The 26033-nt window shown below is 40.6% G+C and overlaps 2 long non-coding RNA genes across 2 annotated transcripts in view; both read right to left on the reverse strand.

Annotated features, from left to right (window-relative positions):
• The window catches only part of LOC119496859, a 58184-nt gene that overhangs the window by 3078 nt on the left and 29073 nt on the right, over positions 1-26033 (reverse strand). The gene's annotated exons all lie outside the window — the stretch shown is intronic.
• Positions 3247-25636, reverse strand: LOC119496861. The gene is made up of 3 exons (XR_005208832.1): positions 25625-25636; positions 20338-20345; positions 3247-3378 (listed from the first exon to the last, which is right to left on the reverse strand). It is a non-coding gene; the product is annotated as an uncharacterized LOC119496861 (long non-coding RNA).

Below are 26033 nucleotides of genomic sequence, written 5' to 3' on the forward strand. Positions count from 1 at the left end.
TAATAATCCAAAACCATATGGAAAAATCTCCATTGGCTTTTTGTCGAGGGAACCCAGGGCGATGCTGACTTCCTGGTTGGCCTACAAAAATATGTAATCCCTGGAGCACTCAATACAAAAATGTGTTTCGGATGCAGTAAATTCACTATCGCTGAACATTTTTTTTCCCTGAGAATGCTACATTGTGAACAACAAATCTGTGTTGAAACCGGCAGGACGAGAGCTAGTTAACGTTAGCTCCATGCAGGACTGTGCTGCTTACCGGCTGCTAACAGCTAACATTAACTAGCTCTCGTCCTGACGATTTCAACTCGGGAGGTGCCACACATTATGATGTGTTCAGGCTCTATTCAGTAAAAATAGCAAAGAGTATCGGGCAAAAAGTACGTTATCCTGATGTGTTCAAATTAGGCTTGCCGCGGTAGTCTGTGTTATCGTTGTTACTCGGTGTTCGGGAATACACCGATTGCATTACTTGCCCACCGCCCCCACCATCGTTTTGCTTTTTTAAAGATTATTTTTTTTTGTACTTTTACGCCTTTAATGGAAAGAGAGAGACAGTGATAGTTATGAAACGGGGAGAGAGAGGGAAAGGGCCGCAGGTTGAATTCAGATTTCCTCACCGTGACATCCCTAGTACAAAAGTAATCTTGTAAAATATAGTTTTTGGCTTGAACTTGAATAAATCCAGTTGTTTGAAGGAGATGTTTTCACAGCAATATAAAATAGATAATAGAGGGGGAAATATGACCTGTTTAACTTCCTAACAAATACCAGTATGCAAAATGGTAATAAAAGGAGTGATTGTTGAAGTACATGGGATTCATTGTTTTACTTTTGTATTTTACGATGGTATCAAATTGGTATCGAAAATCGTGGAATTTCACTGGCATTGGTATCGACTACTAAATTTCTGGTATTGTGACATCCCTATTTTCAAAGTTATCTTTGGAAGTCTGCAACCTACAAAAGGTGCCAGATTTTTAAAATGCTTTTTTTATTTTTTTTCCAGGTCTGCTCCCAACCAATTCCACTGTTATTTAAAACACCTCCAGTGAGAAATCAACTGCGGTTGGTTTAAAAACTCATTCCCTTGTTTACTTGTAATCATTTGGTTGAGTTATTTTACTGAGCAGAATGATTGAATACGTCTCACAGTAAACCAACGTGATGTGTCTGGATCGCAGGCTTTGAATGGGAGGTCATGCGCAAAAACAAAGACTGTGTTTTCACTTTAATCGTGCCATTTAAGCTATCAATCTTTTAAAGATGTGTTTCCCTGTCCAATACTCGTGGGCTTTGCCGTTTCATCTTGCAGTTTGTGCAGATCACCCACTTGTATTGTTTTGAGATTTTGTCTGGGCGAACCACTGCAGCACACTTCGGACGGCTCAAATCAAATGAGTCCCAAACACTTTGTTAACCCTTTGTGGGAATTTTAAACTCAGGTCTGTTGAGAAGATGGTTGAGAAGGACATGAACTTCAGAGTAATAATAGCTTCTTAACCATTCCTGGTGACAAAGTAGTATCTGATCAACAATTACCCTGTGATTTAATCGTGCCACATTACTGCTAACTAAAACATACATCAGTTGACAGGTAGGAAGTGAGAAAGACGTTTTTGCCTTTTTAAAATGTAAAATTCCACCACATAGCGATCAATAGTGCCCTTGCTTGCTATTCATTTAACAGTCCACATTTGTCTTTTATTTCAAATCTCATATTTATGCTTAAAGGGACTGTTTGTAAGAATCAGAAATTGCTTGTTAACAGCGACACATGTGGTCGTTAAGTCAATGAAAGTCAGCGTCCTGTTGCTCGCGCTTCTGCTCGCTCTACATAGACATGACCGAGCATCGCTCAAAACAGTGAGGCGACACACGTCAGCTAAAAGCACAATATCACTCTATATTTCACCTGCTTAGCAGTAATGTTAGCTGACCAGACGAAGGTCTCCATGAATCAATGAACAGGGGAGAAACCGGAGTTTTGGTCGGAGACGATAACGTTTCTCGCTGCGGAGCCCCGTCACTTCACAAGACACGGGAAACCTCTGTTGGTCTGGAGGAGCTGCAGCATTTATTTCTGCACAAACGTCCACTTTATTCACTAGATATTCTCAGAGCTAAACTAACTCTTCTGCAGTGTGTAGTGTGCACGCATGCATGTGAGAGTGGAGCGAAATAGCGAGAACGAGTGCGGTGTGTGAGTGAAGGCAAGCAGGCAGCGCGGCAGAGTACAGCAGAGACTCCAGCCCTGGAGACCAAAGCTACAGCTTTGCGGTTTAGGTGCTTCCGTGTAGTTTGTGTTGGAGTCTTGTCTGAACAGCGAAGATCACACGCGAGCGCGCATAGGACACCGACCCAGATTGATTTATAAGTGTAAGAAGTTACAAACAGTCCTTTTTTAGGCTTCCGTTAAGTCTGTACATATTAGCCTTAACAAATTATTTGGCATAACTGTGGCCACGTCTTGCCTTCAAGTATTTCCATGGATTTTGTGGGGTTGTGTGCTTTACATTACTTTAGCCAACATATTGATCACCAGCAAGAAATAAATTACTTGAATTCACTTAGGAATTTCCAAACATGCAGTACTTGTTATTGTCTTGACACAAGAGCTTTTGGACTGTTAAATTAAGCCCAAGCATTTTTTATTTAAATGTTCATCTCCAGCGCTTTTATTTCCCCCCGTAGTGCTCACAATGTTGTGCTCTTTGGTTTTAACTGAAACTTCTCCCAAGTGCCAAGCGTGTAGGAGAACTACGGTGGCCGAAGCAAAAATGTGAAAACGTAAATGGCCCCATCTAGAGCCAGCGTTTGGTTTGTCCGTTCTTGTAGAAACGGACAAACCGTAGCCTGTAGAAACATGGCGGCCGGCTCCGTGAAGAGGACCCTATGTAGATATAGACGGCTGATTCTGAGGTAATGGAACCTAGAGGTGTGAATCTTCACTAGCCTCACGATTTCATTACGATTCACCCGTCAACGATTTGAATGCACAACGATTCTCAATGCATCTCAATGTATCGCATTTGCAATTTCCTGTATTACCACACACGGCTACTCTTTCATCAATTAATACAAGCAGTCAGTTTTTGGAGCTCCCCAAAAAAAGCCCTAGACCAGGGTCAAATCAGCGTAGGCTCATTGTTCGCACATTGGCGCTCGAGCGTCATGTGTGAACTGCTCAAAGACACAAGCCCAGAGGCTCGCCGACGCTCGCCGGTGCATCGCACATACATTCCAGATATCTAGCATGCTAAATATCTGGACCTGTCGGGGACTCCGGCCACGAGCTACAGCCAATGAGAGCACAAGACACAGGTTGAGGAAAACCTGGGGGAGGAGGGGTCGCCTGTAACAACAGGAACATTACTGTATGTGTTGCATTTGCAACACGGAGCAACTTGTTGTTGCATCTAAAGGAATAAATAGTAAAAGAGCGTGTAGAAACCGGTGGAAACAGGCTATTTTGTAAACATGTGCCATCAACAGCATCAGCAATATGTCTCGCGTATGGTATCACGTCATTTATCGTGTATTTCTCGCGTGTTTTTGTAACAAACTAGTTTGGAGACCTCATCGGGGATTCATGTAGTCATGTAGTGTGAAAACCACAACAACTTAAAGACTACCGATTACAAATACAGCAAGTTGTGTAGTGTGAACAGTACAGCGATCCGACGACTTTAAAAGTCTTATAGTGTGAACTTGGCTTTACTTGTTTTAACGTTAAGTCACTGCAACTCCCGACAGAACAACAACAACACGGTCGCATTTTCAGCCCAACATTGTTGAAACAGAGCGGCTAATATTGGTAGCGAGAGTAAACAAACTAGCAAACAGTTGAGTGCCGTCTCTCAGATACGGAGTGTGAGTGTACAAAGTGTGATACACGGAGTGTGAGTGTACAAAGCTCGGCCCTCGGTGACACACAACGATCAGAGGAGAGAAACCAGCGCTACAGTAAATGACATCAAAACGCAGTAAAGACTCACACTGAGCTGAAATGAAACCAAACTCCCGATTATGTTCCCTCACTGCATCGATGCAGAATCGCTCACGTCCGCATCGCGATGCACCGCACAATCAATACATTTCCACTCTAACGAAAAATACAATTCATATTTTCAGGTGATTATACACTAAAGCAAACATACTTATTGATATTATATTCCAATATTCTGCCAATAGATCCCTCTAAATGCTAAACACTGTTTCTTTATACACTGGAAACACTTACTGCGAATTACACGAACCACAACAAGACGAAAAAAATATGTCTCTGAATTTCAGTGCTGTGCCAGTCGGCGTATTTCTAATTGTTGTTGAGAGGATGAAAAAAAGAAGCATTTCAATTGTACACCAGTCTCATGTCTTAATCTGTCAAGTCCAAAAAAAAAAGAAAAAAAAACTCAGAATAAACAATGTTGGATAGATTTGTGTCTGATGTGTTTTTGTAATTCAACTATTTGTTCTGAAAGCGGCATGAATAAGTAATCATCACTTTACATCCTGTATTCAACAAGCTGATTCCTAAGCAACAGTTGCGTCTGTGAAATCCCATCATGTGCTCTCTTACTGTCCACTGAACAAGCGGCCGGGTCGATGCTCCACCCGACCCCGACTAGTCAACTCTCCTCCCTTCAGGCTGCACCATATTGGACTGACCTCCCCGCTCTGGTCAGCACGGCCGCTACTCCCTATTTACCCATTATAGGCAGCTATGAAAAGTAATTCACATCCCAGCGTTTCACTGAATCACTCCTCTCTACTTGCTCTCACTGAAATGTCACTCTTTGGTCAAAGGAATATTTCATCTTTCCTTCCCTGTGGCTTCCACTTGTACAGGCCTAAATATTGGCTTCTAATCCAGAAATTAAAGCTCAGTCTCCTGCTGCTCTTATTCCAAGTCGCTCTCAATTAAAACATTACAGCCAAGTGCCCCCAAAATGCTAAACGGTGCCCGAGGATAGCACCGCATTTAATGCAAGATACATATATGCATTAGTCATGTTTGCCTCATGGCCACTTGAATAAGTGATTATTTAATTTCAAGGACAGATACCCCTTAGTCCTTGACTCTCCCAGCTGTTTTTCCAAAGCTGGAGGAGTGCGTGCATCAGTATTGATTAGCTCCCTGTGTGTTGAGCGGAGCAGAGAGAGCCTGGGGAAATAAAGCTTTAGCTTGGTTCAGATGTGATCTGCCTCCAGCATGCACGCACATAAACACACACGCAAGAGGTTACAGAAGCAAGAGCGGGCACTGTTTTACGAACATGCCAGCTGTGTAGTTGCTGGCCAGCACACATAAACTGTATTTGTATAGCGAGACACAAAGTGCTTCGCACAGAGTAAATTACACTCAAGGCCCCTGACTTCAAAATGCTCGATCATCATTTGATTTGAATCCAGACCTGGGAACAGTCAAGAGAATCGTCTGTGGCTCTAATAAGATAACAAGATCTATAAGATTATGAATTTGTACAGAAAAAAATAAAATGTTTAAGTTATAGTTTGGGTGTTTTGAAGAGGGGTTTTGTGAGGTACTCATCCATAGTAGGTATTTTACTTACAGTAGATGACAGTCTGTGTGCCTCCAGCTTGGAGAAACAGACAGGAGTACCGACACCGGAGCAAAGCAACACAGTGCTGTGGACGGGGACGGCAGAAAAACCTACTAAAAGAAAGGCTCACCTAAAAAAAGAGGACATTCGTTTAAGTGTACGCTATATTTAGAATATTTTCACCACTTTATCTTGTCGCCTTTTCCTTCTCCTTTCTGACGGGGAACTTTACTGAAAGTGAAACTTATCTGTGCTCTCTCCAAAAGCCAGCAGGATCAGATGACAAAAACAGTAGGAAAAAATATTCGAAATGTCTAAGTGTTTGTCTGATTCTCGATGCTGGGGGCACGCCGACCGTCATCTACTGTAAGTAATACACCTACTATGGATAAGTACCTCATACAACCCCACTTCAAAACAACCCAAACTATCCCTTTAATATGAGCTGCAACGGATGTAGTTTTTTTGGCTGGACCGCAGAAGGCCAGATCAACAAACGTAAAAGTCTGTCACTGAATGAGTGAGTGAGTGACAAAGTTACATGATTGGTCAGCCGAGTGTTGGAGTTTCCTCATTGGCCGTTGCTCTTTCAAAATGAAAAGGTAGGGGGAACAGTCCTTTATGCATATTAGCCCGGCCAACGCGACGCATCCGGCTCAAGAAACTTGGACCAAAGCTGTGAAACTAGGGGATCTAGTTAAATTAAACGACGTTCAGCAGCGGCATCGCCTGTTTCTCGCTTAAAATGTTTTCAAAAGTAGATTTTGGCGGATTGTTTAGACGGAATAACAGAAAGTTTACGAGCAGGCCGCCATGTTGTTTCCTGTTTAGAACGGTGAGTAGAAAACCAGGGACCAATCAGGTGCATTATTATAGACGTGACCACTGACTGTTTGTATAACAATTTTAGCCACAAATTCACAGACTGACCGTACACGGTCCAGACACATACTCAGTCTTTTACCGAGTCTTGTTCCTTTATAAGTTATCACTAAAATCTTCAAATCACAGCTGGCAGCCAGTGTAGATTTTTTTCAAGAGAAAGGAGTTAACCTTTATGATCTCTCCTCTTATCAAAAGGTAAAAGCCTACCTCTCGTATCACTGACTGATAAGCCGTGCAAATATAAATACACAAGACTGTTCCTGCTGCTCTATTGCCTCAGCAGACGGCTCTGCAATTAGCTAAATGCGTGTAAGGAACATGTAAACTGACCAGAATGGCCCTCTAATGCACTCTTTAAAGAGCTTCTTTTGACGAACATTACTGTTAGGGTTCTGTTGATTCAGTAAAATGGATTTTATTAGCTACATGAGAGTTCAAATTGAGGGTTTTCTGTTTGCACCTTTCAAGCCGTAGATTGCTCTTGTTGGGAGTCATTAAAACAGTGTTATGTAATGTCAATGCTGCAGGTCTTTCTCTGATGTTTAAAAAAGAACTTTCTTTTAGACCACCATCAAGTCAACACATCGGTTTCTTGTAGCTAAAACTTCATTTATCCAAACACTTCTTGGAAAGAAATGGCAAAAGTACAGGTTTAGTTTAGCAAACAATAAGTGAGAAGTACGCTTTGTTCAACAACTACATCACCTGAAATGTGACAATAGCAGCCGTTCCGACGTCAAAACATACGCCTGGATGAGTAACTAGGGTATTGTAGGAAAGTAGACGGCATTATCACCATTTAAAAAGTTTAAATTCTTAAACTGCAGAGGAGTCTGGCTTGCAAACAATAAAGAGATTCATTGTTGCGGAGGGTTTCGACAGTAAACATTGTGTGGAATGAATCAGGCGCCGTCGCAAAAAGCAGACGAGGCCTTGTCGTCGCAGCACACATTCCCAAAAGTAAGCAACGGCGGCGCGGAGGCGATGAATGGATGGACGGATGGATGGATGGGTCTGGTCCTGAGCCTCGCGTCCGAAACTTAAATCATCGCTTTCGTGTTTACAGCAGAGCGGTGGCACTCTGATGAGCTGTGCGAGAAATGTTTGGACAACGTGTAAAACAAAAGGCTGCGCAGCACATGCTCTCGGTGAAGATGCTTTAGATCTCACTGTATCCTGTGGTAACTCCACCGCTGGCAGGACAGAGTGGGTCGCTGCTGCTGCTGCTGCTGCTGCTGCTGCTGCTGCTGCTGCTGGTGGAGGAGTTCTCCGCAGCCGAACGGGGTTGACATGCCATGACAGCCTCCAGATACCTTTTACAGATGAGGTCTCAAATGGAGTAAAGGTCAGTGAATGCAGCACACTCCACCTCCATCCCCCCTCTCTCTAATGCATTGTTTATTCTTCTCCTCTTCCTCACTCATTCGCTCAGGTTATTGATCCATCCTCCGTCCCCCTTACACTGAACGCATCACTCTCATCTCAGATACATGGCTCGCATATGGCCTCATCAGCCGGGAGTGAAATGGCATTTAAGCCCAGCAGCGAGTCTATGTCAAATTGTACATTGACCTGTGAGACGGGTTTGTGGGGTATATGGTCAAAGTAATGGAAAAAGGTAGCACGGGGCTACATTTCCCCAGGTAGAAATGCACCGATCGATCGGCAGCCGATCCAGCTGGTTTTCAGCTGATCAGCTGTGACCGGCCGATCAGTCTCATATTTCCAATCTTTTGCAGGTCACATTTACACACGTGTCGCATGATAGTTTTACGTCGGCACACAGCGGCACAATCACGTCGTCGGTTTGGAAGTTCTTCAGCGCCATGATGCTGCTCAGAGTCATCGCAGTGACCGACTCGTCTGCCGACAGCACAGTCCCGCTTATAACTGAGCTACCAGCTAACATTAACGGAGGTTGTATTGACTTGCATTATGATATGTTCAAGTTCAAAAATGTGTATTGGGCAAAGATAAATTATAATGCTATCATTATGTGTTCCAAATAAATCCAGTTGTTTGAAGGAGATGTTTTTTACAGCAATTTTAAATCAATTTAGAGAAGGAATTATGACCTATTTAAAATCCTAACACTATCATTAGCTCCAAGCAGCTTATAATTATTATAATTATATTTGTTTTTAATCTAAACAAATATTTAAATAAAAATACAATAACATATTTCCTCATCATTTCAATTGTGTGTTTTTAACCACTATTGATGACAATAAAGTAAAAGGATATCATTTTTGACGGTTTGACTTTGGGATGGAAATTATTTTTCAGGTGGTGAAAAACGTCAGTCTGGAGCCTCGTTGTCGATTATAGTTCTTAGAAAGAAAATCGGTAGGTCAGACTTTTAAAAAAATCGGAATCTGCCAAGAATCGGTGCATCTCTGGTAAACGGCTCAGGCAGTTCTGGACACTATCTGCCGTGTCGTGCCGTTTTAAAAGGAGATTATGTCTATAAAAAAGTCAGAAAATGGTGAAATATGTCCATTATAATTTCCCAGTGCCCGAAGTGGTTTCTTCAAATACCGTGTTTTATCCGAGCGTCGGTTCCAAACCTAACACCATTCAGTTTACTATCATATATGACAAAGGAAAGCAGCAAATCCTCACATTTGAGATCAGTCATTTATCAGGCGAAAATGCCAAACAATTAAGTTACTATCAAAATAGTAAAGTCCGTAAGACTGAAGAGGTCACCAGGATTGTCTTTATCCATCGATGCATTTCTTTACTGAGAGATTTATTGAGCTAAGATGAAAGTGCTCTTTTTAAGAAACATCAGTGCATCCAGGTCTTCTTATCGATATTGTCACTAGTGCTGATTAGAGGATTTAACAACCATCATTGATCTATTTTATCATTTTGATCATTAATTAACCGTTTCAAAAAATTTCAAGCGAAAACACCAAATATTTTCTGGTTTTGGCTTCTCTTAATGTGAGGATGTAATTTTGTTTTTCAGGACTGTTGGTTGGACAAAATAAGCGATTTAAAAACGCCCCTTGTGCTCTGGGAAATTATGATTGGCATTTGACATTTTATAAACCAAGTGATTAATAAAAAAAACAAATTCACAGATTAATTAATTAAGAAAACAATACTTGGGTTCATTCAAGCATTAATGCCACAGCTGTCAAATGGTACAGTGGAGCAACGTAATTATGGGATATATAGGCCACGGTTTCTGGTTTCTACAGCTACAGGAAGTAACCCCGAAACACAAGGTTTCATGGTTATGTAGAGACAGATGCTGACATGCAGCAGTTCATCATGGTTGGAAAGCCAAGCATGACACAAAGAAAAAAGAGTGCAAACTGTAGCGTGGACTGATGTCTTACTGCTACTCCTGGTAGGGCTGCCATGCAGATAGTTCCCTTTTCATGTGACTTTGGTAGACTTTTGCTGTCACCGACACAATAAAAGTTAATCTTCATTGTTTTGGGATAGCAACAAAAGTCTCAAGATTTCTCAACACCTTTGCAAACTAACCAAATCTATACTATACCACTAAAGGGAAGTATGAAACTGTATTTGTGATTTGGCTGAAATGACCCATGAAGAAAAAAGATGTTTGATTTTACCTACTTAAAATGTAAAAGACCTTATATTAACAGTTAAAGCTTCAGTAGGCAGAATATTTTTTGGCATCATTGGGCAAAAATTACATACTAACCTTTCAGCATATTGTAATTCAAGTGTTCTGAGAGATAACTAGACTTCTGCACCTCCTCATGGCTCTGTTTTCAGGCTTTAAAAAATCTGAGCTTCTGTGACGGGAGACTTCAGAGAGAGAGCGTTCCTATTGGCTGTGCTCCGGTCATGTGACCGGAACTTGTCGTTCCTTCAACAGATTTCGGTACAAGATGATTCTGAGAACATTTGAGGCGAGAAATAGGCATTAACGTAACATCATATGGATTCATATTTGATCAGCGCTGCCTAGTTTGACCGTTTGGTCGGAGTTCGCGAGTTATTGACAACCAGCTCTCATAGACGGCAGATGGACAGCAGACCTCAGATCAGCTCTTACGGCTTGTTTTCCTCCGGTCTGTGAAATCTTGCAGATGCCGTTAGGAGCACCGGAGGACACAGAGGGACATGATTTTTTTCCAGGTTACCTGTTTCATGCACTACTGTCACAATATAGCGACCATTTTATAGAAATAACTTTTGTTTTAATCATATTTGCTCCAATCTCGCCTACTTCAGCCTTTAATGAAAGCCGATATATTGAAAATGGTTCGTCCATGTTTGAGTGAACACTGCTTAAAGTGAGACTACTTCTGAAGGGGCGTTTAAATAATCAATAACCTTTATCAACCTCTATTGACAACCAGAAGCTTCATCAATAGATTCTTCTTAAACAAGTCTCTGCAACAGCCCTCGGTGGTCAACAGACACCCCAGTATTGTTTTTCACAATCAAGATGATTACTCAAGATGACAGGGACCAAACAGAAATACCCGGTGAAGATAATAATGATTATATCATTAATAATAATGCCAATAGTAATAATAATACAGATTTGTCATGCAGCTACACATGTCGTGTGATTCATGGCTGTCTTGTTGGGCTAAAAATGTTAATTGTTGGAAGGTTTTAAAATTAAATACAGACCAGAGAGCAAGAAATTTCAGCAACAACACTAACAATATCAATCGACTTCAGGTATACTTTGTTCATTTTGAGCTATAGGGGGACAAAAATCTTCCAAATGAGCCTTTCATAGGACATCACAGCAACCTGAGTGTGACCTGAGAATCACTGCATGTTTCTACTACATCCGTACTGTGCTGCTCAAGAATCTCTTCGCCTCGAGGCATCCAGGCCTGGCGTACATCAACAACACACACACTCTGTGTTACCCTTTCCGCTACCCTTCATATCTTTTCTTTGTGAATATTTCATGCTCTGCTAGTCACTAAACTGTCTGTCCCAGAGCACCGTCTTTCCCCTTTGTGGGAAGCAAGTGGTTGCTCTTCAGCAGCACTTAGTGTCTTTGCCGCAGATTGAGCGCTGCCATGATCATGACCGAGTCATGAGCCCCACTGCGCAGTTAGAGGAGGGACTGAGGAGGCAAATACAAGCAGTGTTCAGGGGAGCTTCACTAAATGCTGACGTAGTGCTCATCTTGAGGGCTGAAAGACGGGCCTTTTTTCTTTCATAGACAACGAGGAATGTCCTAGAAATTGGGAAGCTGCCGTGGATAACAGCAGCCAATAACGCACTTTCCCCTCAGCTGGAAGGATGAAATACAGTTTGGCACGCTTACCTCAAGAGATACTTAATGGAAGGAAAATTTATATCACCGACAGCCATCAGGGCACTCTGTTTTACAAGTTGGCTTGTTAAACCATGAAGTGTTTAACAAGGCGACTTGTCCTCAGGCACAGAGGGGTTTTATTTAATGTTGTCAAAGGGCCATTGAACTACAGCTTCAGTCTGACCAACCAATGTTTCAAGTTGTAAACACCTGATTAGCAGATGGTTTCATATTTATCTGTTTTATAGTTTTATGGTTTTAGTTCCGTTTGGTTATAGCCATGGTCTTTAGATAGAGGCTCAGAGATTAAACTGAAATTTCAAGATTTAAGATACAACCAAAGAAGAATAGAAACAGTGTTCTATGCAGAGTATGTTTATAACAGATATCATGATTTTAGAGCTGAAACAATTAAACGATTGTTTGAGTGGTTCCCAACCTTTTTCCTCAGGGGGATCCCTTTTCTATCATTGAGTTAACTGACGACCCCTGACTAAGTGACATTTTATAGATATTTCATATTATATTCAATGCATAACGATAACATTACAGAACAACTGATAAACTATACAATTGACCGAAATAGTGAACGCAATAAGAAGTTTGTGTAAAACCAGTGATTTTGGATGGATTTTGAGCAGATTAATTCATAGAAATAATTAATAGATTATTTTTAGGAACTTTTGATACTAATCTCTGTGTTGTGTATCTTTTTTTAACAATCACTCATACTTAATAGGCTTCTTTTTTTAGATATTCAGTGTTTTCTTCTCCCTGACGCTTGGCTATTGTTCCATTAGCTCTTTGGTTGTTTTAACTGCGTACTTTTCTAATATTTACGTTTATATATCAGATAATAATCCACCCTTCAATTTAGTTTTCTTCACTGAAATGAATGAAATGCTGAGATACAGATACAAAGTTGTTTTACACCCCTCAAGATCAAGAAGGCCTCGCGACCCCCCGTGAAGTTTGGGCGACCCCTAGTGGGGGTCGGGCCCCCAGGTAAGGACCCAGTTGATTAGTTGAGCAACAGAAAATTAATCACTCACTAATATGATAATCAATTAATCGCTTAAGTAATTGTTAAGCAACATTTGGAAGTTGTCTTAGTCTTCTATGAAAAAAGTATTGAATATCTTTGGTTTTGGGAATCTGAACATGTTTTTCACAATTTGTTTTACATTTCTTACACCAAATGATCAATTGTGAATACTGAAATTACTCGTTTGTTGCAGTCCTATTTTTTATTAAAAAAATAATTTTAATCTGACTTTTCTATAGCCACTTAATATTCATTCTTAATTCATTCCAACCACTGTGCAATATCAATTTTCCACTTGTGTTAATAGTCTGTTTATTGTCAATACTGTATGTTTTGTTCCTATTTTTAATATTTCCTATTGTTTATATTGTTCCTCTTTTTATATTTGTTTTTTTTGTTTTTACTGACACTTCTTGTTTCTGCACTATGCCCTTTGCTGCTGTACACTGCAGATTGCCCCACTGTGGGACTAATAAAGGAATATCTTATCTTAATAAGAAAGTACTGAAATATGTGCATTCAAATTTCCAGGGTGAGTCTTCAAATAGTTTATTCTGTTCAAGAGTCCAAGTTCAAAAATATTCAAATAACGATGTAAAACGCAAAAAGCATATTTAAGAAGCTGCCTCCAGTGAATGTTTAAGAATTTTTTAATCACTAAGAAATAGTTACAGCACATAACTCCAAAACCATAATCCCTTTTTTCAAATTTCTGTTTGTGTACGGATTAAACCAAAGAGATAACTCATGCTAATTAGTGAGCTTTACATGTGCTGGTACTGTGGCCGTACTTTGGAAGATCTTTGGAGAGAGCCAGGCTAGCCATTTCTCCCAACTTCCAGTCTTTATGCTAAACTAGGCAAATTGCCTCACAGCTTCAGCTTTGTACTCAACGCACACGCCTAAATTTGATATGAATCCTCTCATCTCATTCTTGTAAAGAGAATGCATGAGCAAACTTCCCAAAACGTTGAACTATTTCTTTAACAGATAAACCTTCGGTATCTTTTGTTCAAAAATAAATATAACAAATTCCATTCCTTGATGATTGTTGCTTTGGAAAAATCACCATGCATCTGATCAGTGTTGCTGCTAAAAAAGCTGGCAGAGGTTTCATGAAGGAAGTCGTGTTGAATGACCTGTTGTCACGGACAATGTCACGCTGCAGCTCTCAGTGTTTCTCAGAGTGTGACACAATAACGACTTGTTCTTGCCATTGAACATTGTGGCTCTGTTTGGACGGGTGCCATAACTGTGCTGTCAGGATTTTTGTTTCCCCTCGCCAGCTCCCCAAACAAACTCGGACTATACTCTGCTTCTCTCTACCACATAATGGCGCCTTCTTTTCGCACAATGCAGTCACTAAAGTACGTGAAGTGACAGCAGCTGATGTAACACTGCGGTCACCGGGGACCGCCCGTCTCGCCTGGCTTGCTCAGAGGCACGTTGGCAGGGACTGAACTGCTGATTTCTCTGCTCGGAGCTGCCTGTGTGTCTGACACCATAACTCATGCTCGCCTTGCCTGGGTGTAATGGTTAAGAGGAACATTGTACGCTACAGCACTAATGGCAGAGGAATGACATCCATTCTCAATCAGAGCAGATTGGGGGTGAACTATCCGTTACGAAGAGGGATAGCCTCGTTTCCTTTGACTTGATTAGAGTGGTCGGCCAACCAATAAACTCTGGGACAGATATTAATGTAATTGCTGAAGCAGCTGGTTCCTGTCTGAGTTATGTTCCATTGTTTGAAGGGAAAAACCAGAGAGGGGGGGGGAATCAGAGAGAGAAGGGAAACAGTATGGTACAATAACCATTTGTTAAGAGAGAGAAAAAGAGGAAGTCCACAAAACTGTGTTTGCACAAAAGACAAACAGTGTGGTTGAGTGTCAAGGCCCGATCAGCTTTTATCTCAACCACTAAACGCCCTTTATGCTTTAATAAATATTGCCGTCTTCCCTTCGGTGTCAAAGCCAACATACCTAAGAGCTCTTGTGTTTGAACATCAACAATTGTCCTTGTTAAGGTCTTTCCTAAGTAACTGGGCTCCTAATTTAATGTTTTTCAGCTTTCTGTTGCTTCATGTCAAGCTTCCATTCAGACACGGTTTCTAAAAGGAACCAAGAATAAAGATTTATTGTGTTCAATCAAAATTTGATTGAAATCGCAATAAAGCCCACTGCAGTTTTCAAATTGCAGGATGAGGAGGAAATCGCAAATGTGTGTCAACATAACATTTTAAATGCAGAGACATCCTGGCCTACACATCATATTCTACAGACTGAAGAAAACATCTGTTTGGTACAGATCCCTGCAAAAATCACAGCATAATAATTTAGTTTTTTAGTGAAAATCATTCCCTCTAATATCGTTAATCAGTCAAAATAATTGCAATTACATATTTATTCAAAATCGTCCAGCCCTAATTCATATTTTTTTCTTTTGTTGAAGAATCACAGGATTATTTTATTTTATCTTGTGACTGTACAGCTTTAAAAAGGAGCAATGTGTAATTCCTGGCCACATGCTTGGGGCAGCATTTCATCTCTACTACTGGGTCATCAGTGACCTTGACCTTCGACCATCCACATCAGTTCATCTTTGAGTCCAAGTGGACGTTTGTGCCAAATTTGAAGAAATTCCCTCCTCGGTGTTCCTGAGATATTGTATCACAAGGATGGACCGGACACACGTACAGAGGTACGTAGAGAGGGCAGACCGGAACACGTAATGCCTCAGCCACTGCTGTCGCAGAGGCATAAGAAGCCAACTACTAAATATCACTGCCATCTTATAATCTTCACGTGTGGCGTCAGCCTACATTGTGTTTACTGTGACACTAACCGATGGGCTGTACGGTCCGTGTAGGTTTTGATAGTTTGTTAATTAGATTAATTCCAAAGTGGCTGAAACCAGAAAACGACCCGTATTTTCGTTTTGTCCTCCCGCCGCCAGGAAACTACTTAGCAGGGAGGAGAGCTGGCACAGCTCCAGAGATGGACCTTCAGTTAGCGGCTGTAGCAACTCCAGCCAGCCAGCACAAACCCCAGTACCAGGAGTCACAGGGGGCTGGTGGAGAGCTGGATCTAACCTGTGTAACAATGGCAGCAACAGAAAGTTGCTGATACAGCCGAGAGTCGGGACAGTCTGGGGTCAGCTGGGTTTTACGCTGGCTGGGTTCAAGCTAACTGCTACCTGAATGTTCTGAGCTGCTGTCCCCTATCCTCTCAACGATGTAGTTTCCTGGTGGCGGGGAGGATAAAACTAAAATATGAGTCGTTTTCTTGTTTCTGCCAGTTTGGATTTAATCAGATAAACAAACTATCAAAACGTACGTGGACCTTCAACGTGATTGACAAGCCATCGGGGCAGCTCTACTGCTTCGTCCTCTCATGTTGGACTGAGGACAGACTGGACGCTACAGTGACAATGCATAGACGTCTTTGACATAACGTCAACACTGTAACTTCTTCACATTCTGTTGATAATGTTAGTGGATTTTTTTAACGGTTTAAACTTAAAAAAATCCAGCCAGATCTTACACATTGCACTCAGCTGTTAGTTGGCTGCAGTGTTTTGGCCGTGAAGCATGTTAATTCAGTATTGAAGAGCATTTGTTTATGACGTTATTATTATGATCAAGATTAAAAATTCTTCTTGTCAAAAACTGCTGCTTTCATATTCTCATAGACAAAGAACAGCATTTATTTTCTTAGGTTTTATAACCACATTTAATCATTTTACTGTAACAACTATAATAAAGAGTTGCCTGAAGATTCTCCAGTGCTGCAGGCTTTGACTTGGGGAAGTAAGTACTCTAAAGTAGTCGTCTACTGCCACCTGGTGGTAAAATAGGAGTAATGCAAATATAGTGCAGTCACTGGGGAGTCAGATCCTCATGCACAGCTGCACACATCAACTGCACCCTTTCCACACAGCATTTCCTATTCTAAATAAAGCCATGACCTGTTTCAATGTTTAATGTTCTCCGTTTCCAGGCGAGCGAGGGGCCACCGTCAGCACATTTCAGATGCAGCCAAATGTCTGCAGCATAGGTAGCCTATCATGAGGATCAGAATAATACCTTGTTTTTGACACATTTTAATCAGAGTTCTCTCAAATTTTAATTTCTTCTTATGGCCTTATAAACTTTGTCCTCAAAGAGATTTTTCCTCATGGACATTTGGATCCACTGGGAGCCAAAATAATGTATACAAATATGCGTAATAAGAATAGAATAGCATCTGTAATTTGTATTTAAATGTGCACATAATTATGATTTCCACTAGATGGCAGGTCGAGCTCAGAGACTCGCCGCCTCAGTCTCCTTCTCCCGAAGCTGCTCATGAGTTTTCCATCTAATCATGTCATATTCTGCTGGGAGTTATGCCTCCCGGAGTATCACACCTGCCCACTTCCTTTTTCTCCCCATGCCAGGGGAACGCAGTAACCTGCTCCCACAATGCACTGCAGCTCCCCTCCGTGAGGAAACACTGTTGTGGCACTGTGAGCATATGGCACTTTCTTAAAAAAACAACAGAATAAGTCAGAAATTAACCTTTACTATGAAATGCAGTATGTAAACGCTGACAGGCGGTGAGGCTCGTGGGGTGTGAGGGATGTTGAAGTCTCAGCGGCGTCAGGTGAGACCTTTAGACATTTTAAACTTCACCTTTGAGGATATTTGGTTGAGCTGGTTTTCATATGCAAACGTGCGTAAACTGGGACTTTAAAACTTTTTACCGTGATGGAAACAAAAGTGAAATTCTTCAACCATCACTCCTCTGAGAGACGTTCTATAGCACAACCTGTAATTCATTAACGCTTGATGTGATCATAATTCATTTGACTAAAACAGAAAATATGCGATCTCTGCCTTCTTTGAATCTTTACCCACGAGAGAGATGTGTTGATGCAGAATATATTTTTTCAGTCACGCCCAGCTTGCCTAGACAAATGTCATTCAGCTCTAAGTGTATTTATTGAGTGAATTAAAGTCTTCACAGGTAGAAGGGGCAACAATACTGGACTCTGATTGGACACTGCAGATTTCACTGATTCAGGAACATCTGCTGCTGTATTGTTAAATCTGATAAATTGTGGGCCTCCTGCAGTCTTATTTCTACCGCAACAAACAGAATATCTAAGTGAATATCATCCTCACCATCAATCCCTCGTGATAAATATGACGTAGCTATTTCTAGTGATGTAGATTATCTTTGTTTGGACTGACAGTACAGTATCCCCCGTCCCTTCCTTACCACATCCTCGGCCCTTTGTTTACTACAAACCACACTGCGCGGCATTGTTTGTCAGGCTGAGGGAGCCTTGATGGAATCAGAGTCCATTAACATGGAAGGCAGCGTCGAGGTGACTTTAGCTCCTAATTAAAAACAGATGTGTCCATTTAATAGTCTTAATACTTTGTGGGAGAGCGAGACAATCACCGCAGAAATATCTATTTGCCTCATTAAATCGGGAGGCTTGATCATGATGAGAAGCAGGGTAATGAATGAAGACAGACATGTTTACCAGGTTGTTTAAACAGTGTTTGTTGGGAGGAGAGAGGGTGGAATCTAGATGAACTGTTGTTTGGTGGCGGGGAGAGGAGGAGGGAGTCCTCAGCTAGGACTGATATGATGAATGGCACGTGAGGTAAGGTAAAAACAACTGTGAACCGGCGAACTATCGTTTTGTAATTGCTAATATGTTTCAAAACACTCTTGGAGTTTGTTTCAAGGCTTCACACACTGTCACTGGTAGCGATTTCAGGCCGGTGAAACTCTACAGTAAACTTGGTTGCATTTACAAGTGGGAGGTTCAATGAGATTCAAGCGACTGTGCCGTTACACATATCAAACATTGCAAACCACCACAGATGAAAACAAATAGGTTGAATCTACATGCAGATGTTTGAAACACACTGCAGACGAGATTCTAAGCCTCAACTGACAATGTTAATGTCAGCATGCTAAGATGCTCACAATGACAATGCCAAGATGCTGATGTTTAGCAGGTGTTTACCATGTTAACTTTTAGCACTAAACACAAAGTACGGCTGAGATTCATCCTGAATGTCTGTACCAAATTTCAAGGCAATCCATTCAAAAGTTGCTGAGATATTTCACTCTAAACCATAAACTGTATATAAAGATGGACGACATGACAGCTCCCCAAAAGCCAGAACATCTGGATCGCCCCCTGGTGGCTGGCTGCAGTACAGGTCATAAATCCTCCATGTTAGTGGATGGGACATGAAACAAACTAAAAAGTCAGAGTACACGTCAAATACATTTTTGACGCCGATGTATGTTCAAGTGTTAATTTTGGCTTTAATTAGATATTTGATGCTACAGAAAGGAGGTGAGACGTCATGATTGACAGCTGTGATTATCAGCTGCTCATGAGTGAAGTAGTTGCGCAGCCGGTGGCTCGGGAATTGTACAAGAGAGGAGATGCAACTTTAACTTCCCATAACCTTCATGAGTCTGCGTATAAGAGCATGTCAATTGGATCATAAATGTATTCATAGATATATTATATATTGTCTTTCTAGCCAAAGAGCTACTATGGTGCTAACGTAGCAGCTACGTGGCTCACGTTAGCAAGTTGCGGCCGAGTTCGGTTCATGATTGGCTCGGGCAGGTGTATGGGCGGTACCTTGATACCGCGGCTCCACCGCCCGATCACTACTGCGCAGACTCTGGCACCAAATGATGTCAAAATCTCAAGATGGCAGCTCGTATCCGGATTATTTTAGCTTCACTTTCGTACCGTGGGAGGAAGTGGAGACGCAACGACCATCCTTATATACAGTCGATGCTCTGAACCATAAAATGTCAACCTCAAATCAGGAGATCAGCAAAGTTATTATGATTCATCCTCTGGTAACCATGAATGTTTGTACAAAGTTTCATCGCAATTTATCCAACTGTTGAGATTTTAGTTAAATTTCTGATTTGAAATATATTTATTCGTCATTGTAATGTATTTATTTTTACACAGGACATTATGTCAGTTGTGAAATCCAGTTCTACTAACATGTCCAGGTGGATGGAAATTGAAAAATCTCTTTCATAAAGAGATTAACATTTAAAGGAAGGCATGCTTCAGAGTGTGTTTGCTTGATTGATAGGTCTCTCAGCCTATGATACTCAGCTCTGGTGGTTGCCACTTGCTCGTCCCCCTCAGCTCAATCACAGCTCCATCCTTTTTGCCAAAATTTGGATTTTCTGGCTTCAGTAACTGCCAAGATGGCAGCAAGTGATGATCGCAAATCCAGACTTCAAAACCTCCCAGATCATCTGGGACATCACAGATGCTACATCCATGTTTTTCTACAGTATGTTTCAAACACAATAAAAATTATGTGCAACACTTCTTACTAACTTCTTATAGAGTGTATTAAAATGGATACCTGCCTTTATATCTGTTCACCATCATGCTGGGATCGGCATTATTAATCAATTGGTTTATAATTTCTTCCAGTTTCCCTTTTATTTTATTTTATTGTTGGTCATTGCTGCGATAATAAAGTTTTAAAGTAAATTTGTTTTAATGACGCAAATTTCTTTAACGTATGAACGCAACTTGCGTTAATGCATCATACCAGCTTGTTGGGAGGGAGGATAAATAACGCTTCAAACTTATGCTGAATTTTGGCGAGTAAATACTGGCATAGACATTTTCAAAGTGGTCTCTTGACCTCTGACCTCAAGGTATGTGAATGATCCACGAGTCTTCCCTTTACAGACATGCCCACTTTATGATAATTACATGCAGTTTGCGTTGTTAATTGATTTCCAATAATAAATATATACATACATTTGGATAAAGCAGCATATTTGCCCACTCCCATGTTGATAAGAGTATTAAATACTTGACAAATCTCCCTTTAAGGTACATTTTGAACAGACAGTAAATGTGCAATTTATTAAGATTAAATATTTTAATCAATTGACAGCCCTAATATTTATATAATATTTATATATACACCTATTTGTTCACTACTTGTGTTCATAACAGTACTGCCTATTCCTCTTCTTTATTTGTCCAACTTTGTTGTCCTTGTTCGTAGCTGTTATTTCTATACTGTGTAAGTACATTGAAAGAGATGCATAAAACCGGAGTCAAATTCCATATCTGTCTGAACTTGACGAATAAAACTGATTCTGATACATCAATTAATTGTCTTGTCTATAAAATGAGAGAAAAAAAGACATTGAAAAATGTATATTTTACCAGACTAGACATGTTTTTGTACAACACCAATCCTGAACTCAACAGGTATTTAGAGCAGCGATTTACAAAATTTACAAAAAACACAGAAAAGCAACCAATGTGTGAAGCTGGAACCAGAAACAGTTTGTCATTTTGCTTCATAAATGACTTAAACAATTATTCTTTTATCAGAATTGCTGAGATTAAATTCACGTTCTTTCAATCGACTTAACAATTAACGGGCTGTTGGCAATGGAAGTTTCCTTGTCAACCGTTTGCGGATTATCGTGGTATTAGTGAGCATAATATGCATGTCAGGTTCATTTAATTCGTATAACATCAAGCATTTAGTAAGGCACACGCAGACACCCACACAGAGACATGAGCATGCACAAAAGCAGCAATCCAGCTGACTGATCTTGTGTGTATGACAGGGGCAAAGATGTGTGTGGACATTTCAGCCTTTGCTCGGGGATCTGCTGTCACATCCCATCATCAGAGCGGTGCATTCACACCAGCCGCCGCTCCAGGACGGCTCACTAAGGGGGTGGCGAACCTTCTACGGGCCGACAGTAGTGCTCATGTAGAGATCAGTGTCAGTGTCACCATTACAGGCTCTGCATAGTGAAAAGTCTTGTATTATTTAAAAGCCCAAACATTTAAACTGTTTCTGATTCACTACCAATGGTGTACCGATTCATTTACAGGTCGAAGGGAGTACAGCTCTGAAAACTGAGTATCAAGTTTACATTGAGCAATGTAGAAATTGCACCCACGTGAATAAAGAGACAAAAACTGAAATAAAACTGAAGCTGTATCGATATAATCTTTGCACATTTTTGTGTACGTATAATAGAGGGCTGCAGGGATGAGGTATATTTGAGACCAACCAGGAAGTTAGCATCTCCCTGGTTCCTTTGACAAAAAGGAACTGGGGGTTTTCTATGGGTGTATGATACTTTTACTGCGTTTTGTTAAACAAGATAATCTCCACAAATGAAAACCCCTTTTATGATTTTGATTTTCGAAGCGCAAAATGCAATGGCCAGAAGAAAAAAAAATAACGTTAAGCTATAAACGAACTACACCGCGGTCGAATGACTTGACGTCGCCACCTCTAAGCTAAAGGCGGACGAGTCGGTGTGATGACTTTTAGTAGTCTCATTTAGCTGCTTGTTAGTAACCGCCTTTTTTAAGATACATAAAAGCTTCAAAGTTCACGAGTGGGTTATTTATTGATGTACTTTATGTCGTAGAACAAAACGTTAAAATCTCTTAAACTTGTGTTAACCACAGATCTTATTTCAGGCATCTAACTAAATCTCATTCAAAAAACCCATTGACTTCGAGACGAGGGAACCGGAAGTGCTAAAATGCTCATTGCCGGGTTTTAGGACTCATTCCTGCAGCACTCTATAGGCCACAATTTAATTTCAGTCATTTAGCCTGTTTCCAAATTATCTTACAACCACAGAGCATTTGATGCTTAATACATTGTTACATGTTTTAATGCATTTCAAGGACACGACAAACAAAGTCTGCTCCTGGATGTTTGTTTTTAAGTTTAAGTTTATAGAATGAACTTGGGAAGTATGGAATTGGCAAGTTGATAATGGACATGGTAGAGAACAAACTCAACCGTAAGAGGAAAATAAAATTCTAATAGATAAATCAGTTGGTTATTTTTATATTTCTTCATCATCTTTGGATTTACGTATATTTTCATTTTCTAACTTCATTGGCTGATACAGGTGTATGAGACTCATTCATAAAGCCAAGCACTAAAGAAGCCAGCTGCTCCACTGTGAGGTTTCTTGCAGCCTCCGCTTGGATTCAGTATAAAAACAAGAGCTTGGCTGCACGTCACTCAGTCAGTCAACCAGTGCATAGGTTGTTGGTGAAGTTGTTAGCGTAGATAATGAGCTAATTGGAGCTGGACGGATCTGCTGTGTGTGCTGGAAAATAAAAAGATCCCCAGAGACCTGAGCTCACCTCCAGTTGGGAGATGGTGAAGCGGTTTGTTTGTGTGTGTGTGTGTGTGTGTGTGTGTGCTCTCAATGGTGTAGTTGCTAATGTAGCGGAAGAAACACGGGAAAAAGGCAGACACGTGAAACAGACACATTAGCAAAGGTCAAAGGGGAAGGTTGAAGAACCAAGGAGCCCACACTTAGATACCAACAATGTTTCATCAACCATGGCCCCAAACTAACCACCGTTGCTGCTTTGTACATGTTGTGGAAGTCCCAGTCCCAGATACGTCGCAAAACCAAATGCCGTTGTGTCTGGGCTCATAACATCATCCGGAGGCAAGCCACACGTCGTCTGGTTTACTACGGCGGTATGAACCCAAAATAAATAGATTTTGTTGTGATTTAATTGCAGTAAACGGATAAAAAAGGATGCTGAAATAATTACATAATGATACAGATTTGTAAAAAGTCTAAATTAATGCTTTGTTAGGTCTGTGCGCAAGACGACAAGCAAACAGCTTTTAAAATGCTTGTTTTTTTTAATAGAGTTCAGATCTATCAGTGTTAGGCTATGCTAACATTATAGTTGCTCTATAAACACTTAACATAACATCATCTAGGCCTATATACGGCAGTGACGTTATCGTTTATACCATAAACAGTGTAGGGTTTATACACATACATTTATACACAGAGAATTTGGCCATGCATTTTTTTCTTCGGTCAAGTTATGTTATTTCTTTTAATCTTTACAGTACATATAAATGTTTGCATCTCAAACCAATATATCAGGTCAACATTTACATTAAGCACCCAAATAATTTCAACTCTGCCTTGCTGCTTCTGCAAAGCTCAAATTATTCTTTGTGTCTGCATAACTGTGATGTAAATGTTGTCATCTGCCCACGTCCGAGAGTACGCATTTGAAATTCTAACAATAGCCTAAACTCGATGACACATTTCATAAGAAAATAATATCTGCAAGCTTGTGACAGATACAGTCATATCTTGTTCTTCCAGATCTTCCACATTCACCTGGTTATACATGTTGTTCTCGTTTACCATGAGATTAGCTAACTGACTGTGTTTACCTTTTCATACAACTGATTGTTCATTATTCAAATTATGAAATATAGAGATATATTTTTTTAGATATCTTTTGATGTTACCAACATACATTTTTATTCAACTGTTTTTATTCTCTTATGGAGAGTGAAGTATATTTTTGACAATATTTATTTGACAGAACTAAACATGGTGGTCAACCTGAAAACATTTCAGTGATATAATAGCGGCAATATTAACAGGCCAATATCGGTACATTGATATCGATGTAACTCCACTCTAAATGTCAACCATCCCTTGAGCAAAGCCTTATCAGCGCTCAGAGTCCCAGACGGAGTCGACTGTAAACATGGCTGCACGAGCAGGGACCCAACTGTCTTCTGAGGGGTAATTATTATTATTAGCACTCTGATCTGGAGCGCGTCCCCACGAGGTCTCCAGAACAATGAACATCCACATGGGTGCTGTGACAGGCGCTCATCTAGGTATCAGAGTGAGTCAGCTAGACGTTAATACCCTGGCTAATAACGGCTGCCAAGTGGAGCTAACGCCGAGTTAATAGCAGCGGTGAGGGACAGGCAGGTGCCACCATGGGGACATGTCTCACTCAAACTTGGCTGTCCAGAGGCCTCGTCCTCGGGCTGTAATTAGTAGCCAGCGACAACAAGGAGGCTCTACAGAGGAAAAGCAGCATGCCAAGCAGGTACACAAGGGTCTGTGCAACAATAATAATTATCAGTCACCAAAACAATCAAGTCCCAGTGCTGAATATTCTATTACATACACTCTGTGTTAAGTTGTTTAGTAAACTATAGATGGTGGCCAAGTTCAACTGGGGATGTCACAATACCAGTGAAATCCCATGATTCTTGATACCAATTCGCTACCATGGTAAAAAAAACAACAACAATACATCCGGGTCATAATTCTCTCTCTATTATCTATTTTCAATTGCTGTAAAAACGTTTATTCAAGTTTTGCATCAAAAACTACATTTTGTGAGATTTACATCAAGATGACGTTAGAATTTACCTTCGTCCAATACCCAGTTTTATTGAATAGAGCCTGAATGCATCATAATGTAAATCAATGGCACCTCCGGTATTGAAATCAGCAGGACGACAGCATCGACCTGGTTCTCTTGACGTATGATGAAAGGGCCAAAAATTGTTGTCCAAAAACTTTTAAAAACACACCAGCAGGGTCCAAAATTGACACCCGTCAATCGGGTAAATTTCAGAAGACTATCTGCCACACTGGCAGGTATACGTTTGTACCAAAATAGTCATGTTATAAAAAACTATTCTCGGTTACACTAACCGTCATATACCATATACATGTAGTAGCCTATATCCAGTGAATCCGCCCAAGCCTAGTATTCAGATTTGAATTGATAAACCGTCAATATATTTAGATTATTTTGCTCTGGCCTCTTCTCTAAGTTTGTATTCAACATAATACCTTATTATTTCTATGAAATTCATTAATTTTTGCCGGTAAAAAATTTGCTTTGCCGGTGGATTTTTTCATCTACCAGTCCCCTTGGCCGGTGAGTCATAAAGTTCATTTTGGACACTGCACTCCAGTGAGCCACACTGTTGCACCTTCATTACGATGACCACGGTCACTGCAGTTTACTTTGAGTTAGTCCAACATACACCGTCCTGCTGCTTTAAATACTCACTAGAGCACCAAATGTGTATTAATTCACGGCTGAAAATAAATGCACTGTTTACCCATTTTTAAAGATTTATGTCTTAAGTAGGAACCAATGAGTTTGAGCCCGAGAGCCACAGATGTGCTGGGGAGGTCAAACAGTGCTGGGACGGACTATCCCATTGTTGGTTTGGTTTTGACATATAATAACCAAATAATAGCAGGTAATTGGAGAGGTGAAATAGGTTTCAGATGTATTAATGTATCTTGAAGCTGGCCTTCAAGCTTTTGCGCTCTGCATTGTCTATTTTATGTGATTACATACACTGTTGCATTGAATCTCTTGT

The sequence above is a fragment of the Sebastes umbrosus genome, chromosome 11 (assembly GCF_015220745.1).
Source record: "Sebastes umbrosus isolate fSebUmb1 chromosome 11, fSebUmb1.pri, whole genome shotgun sequence".
In the NCBI taxonomy this organism is placed as follows: domain Eukaryota; kingdom Metazoa; phylum Chordata; class Actinopteri; order Perciformes; family Sebastidae; genus Sebastes; species Sebastes umbrosus.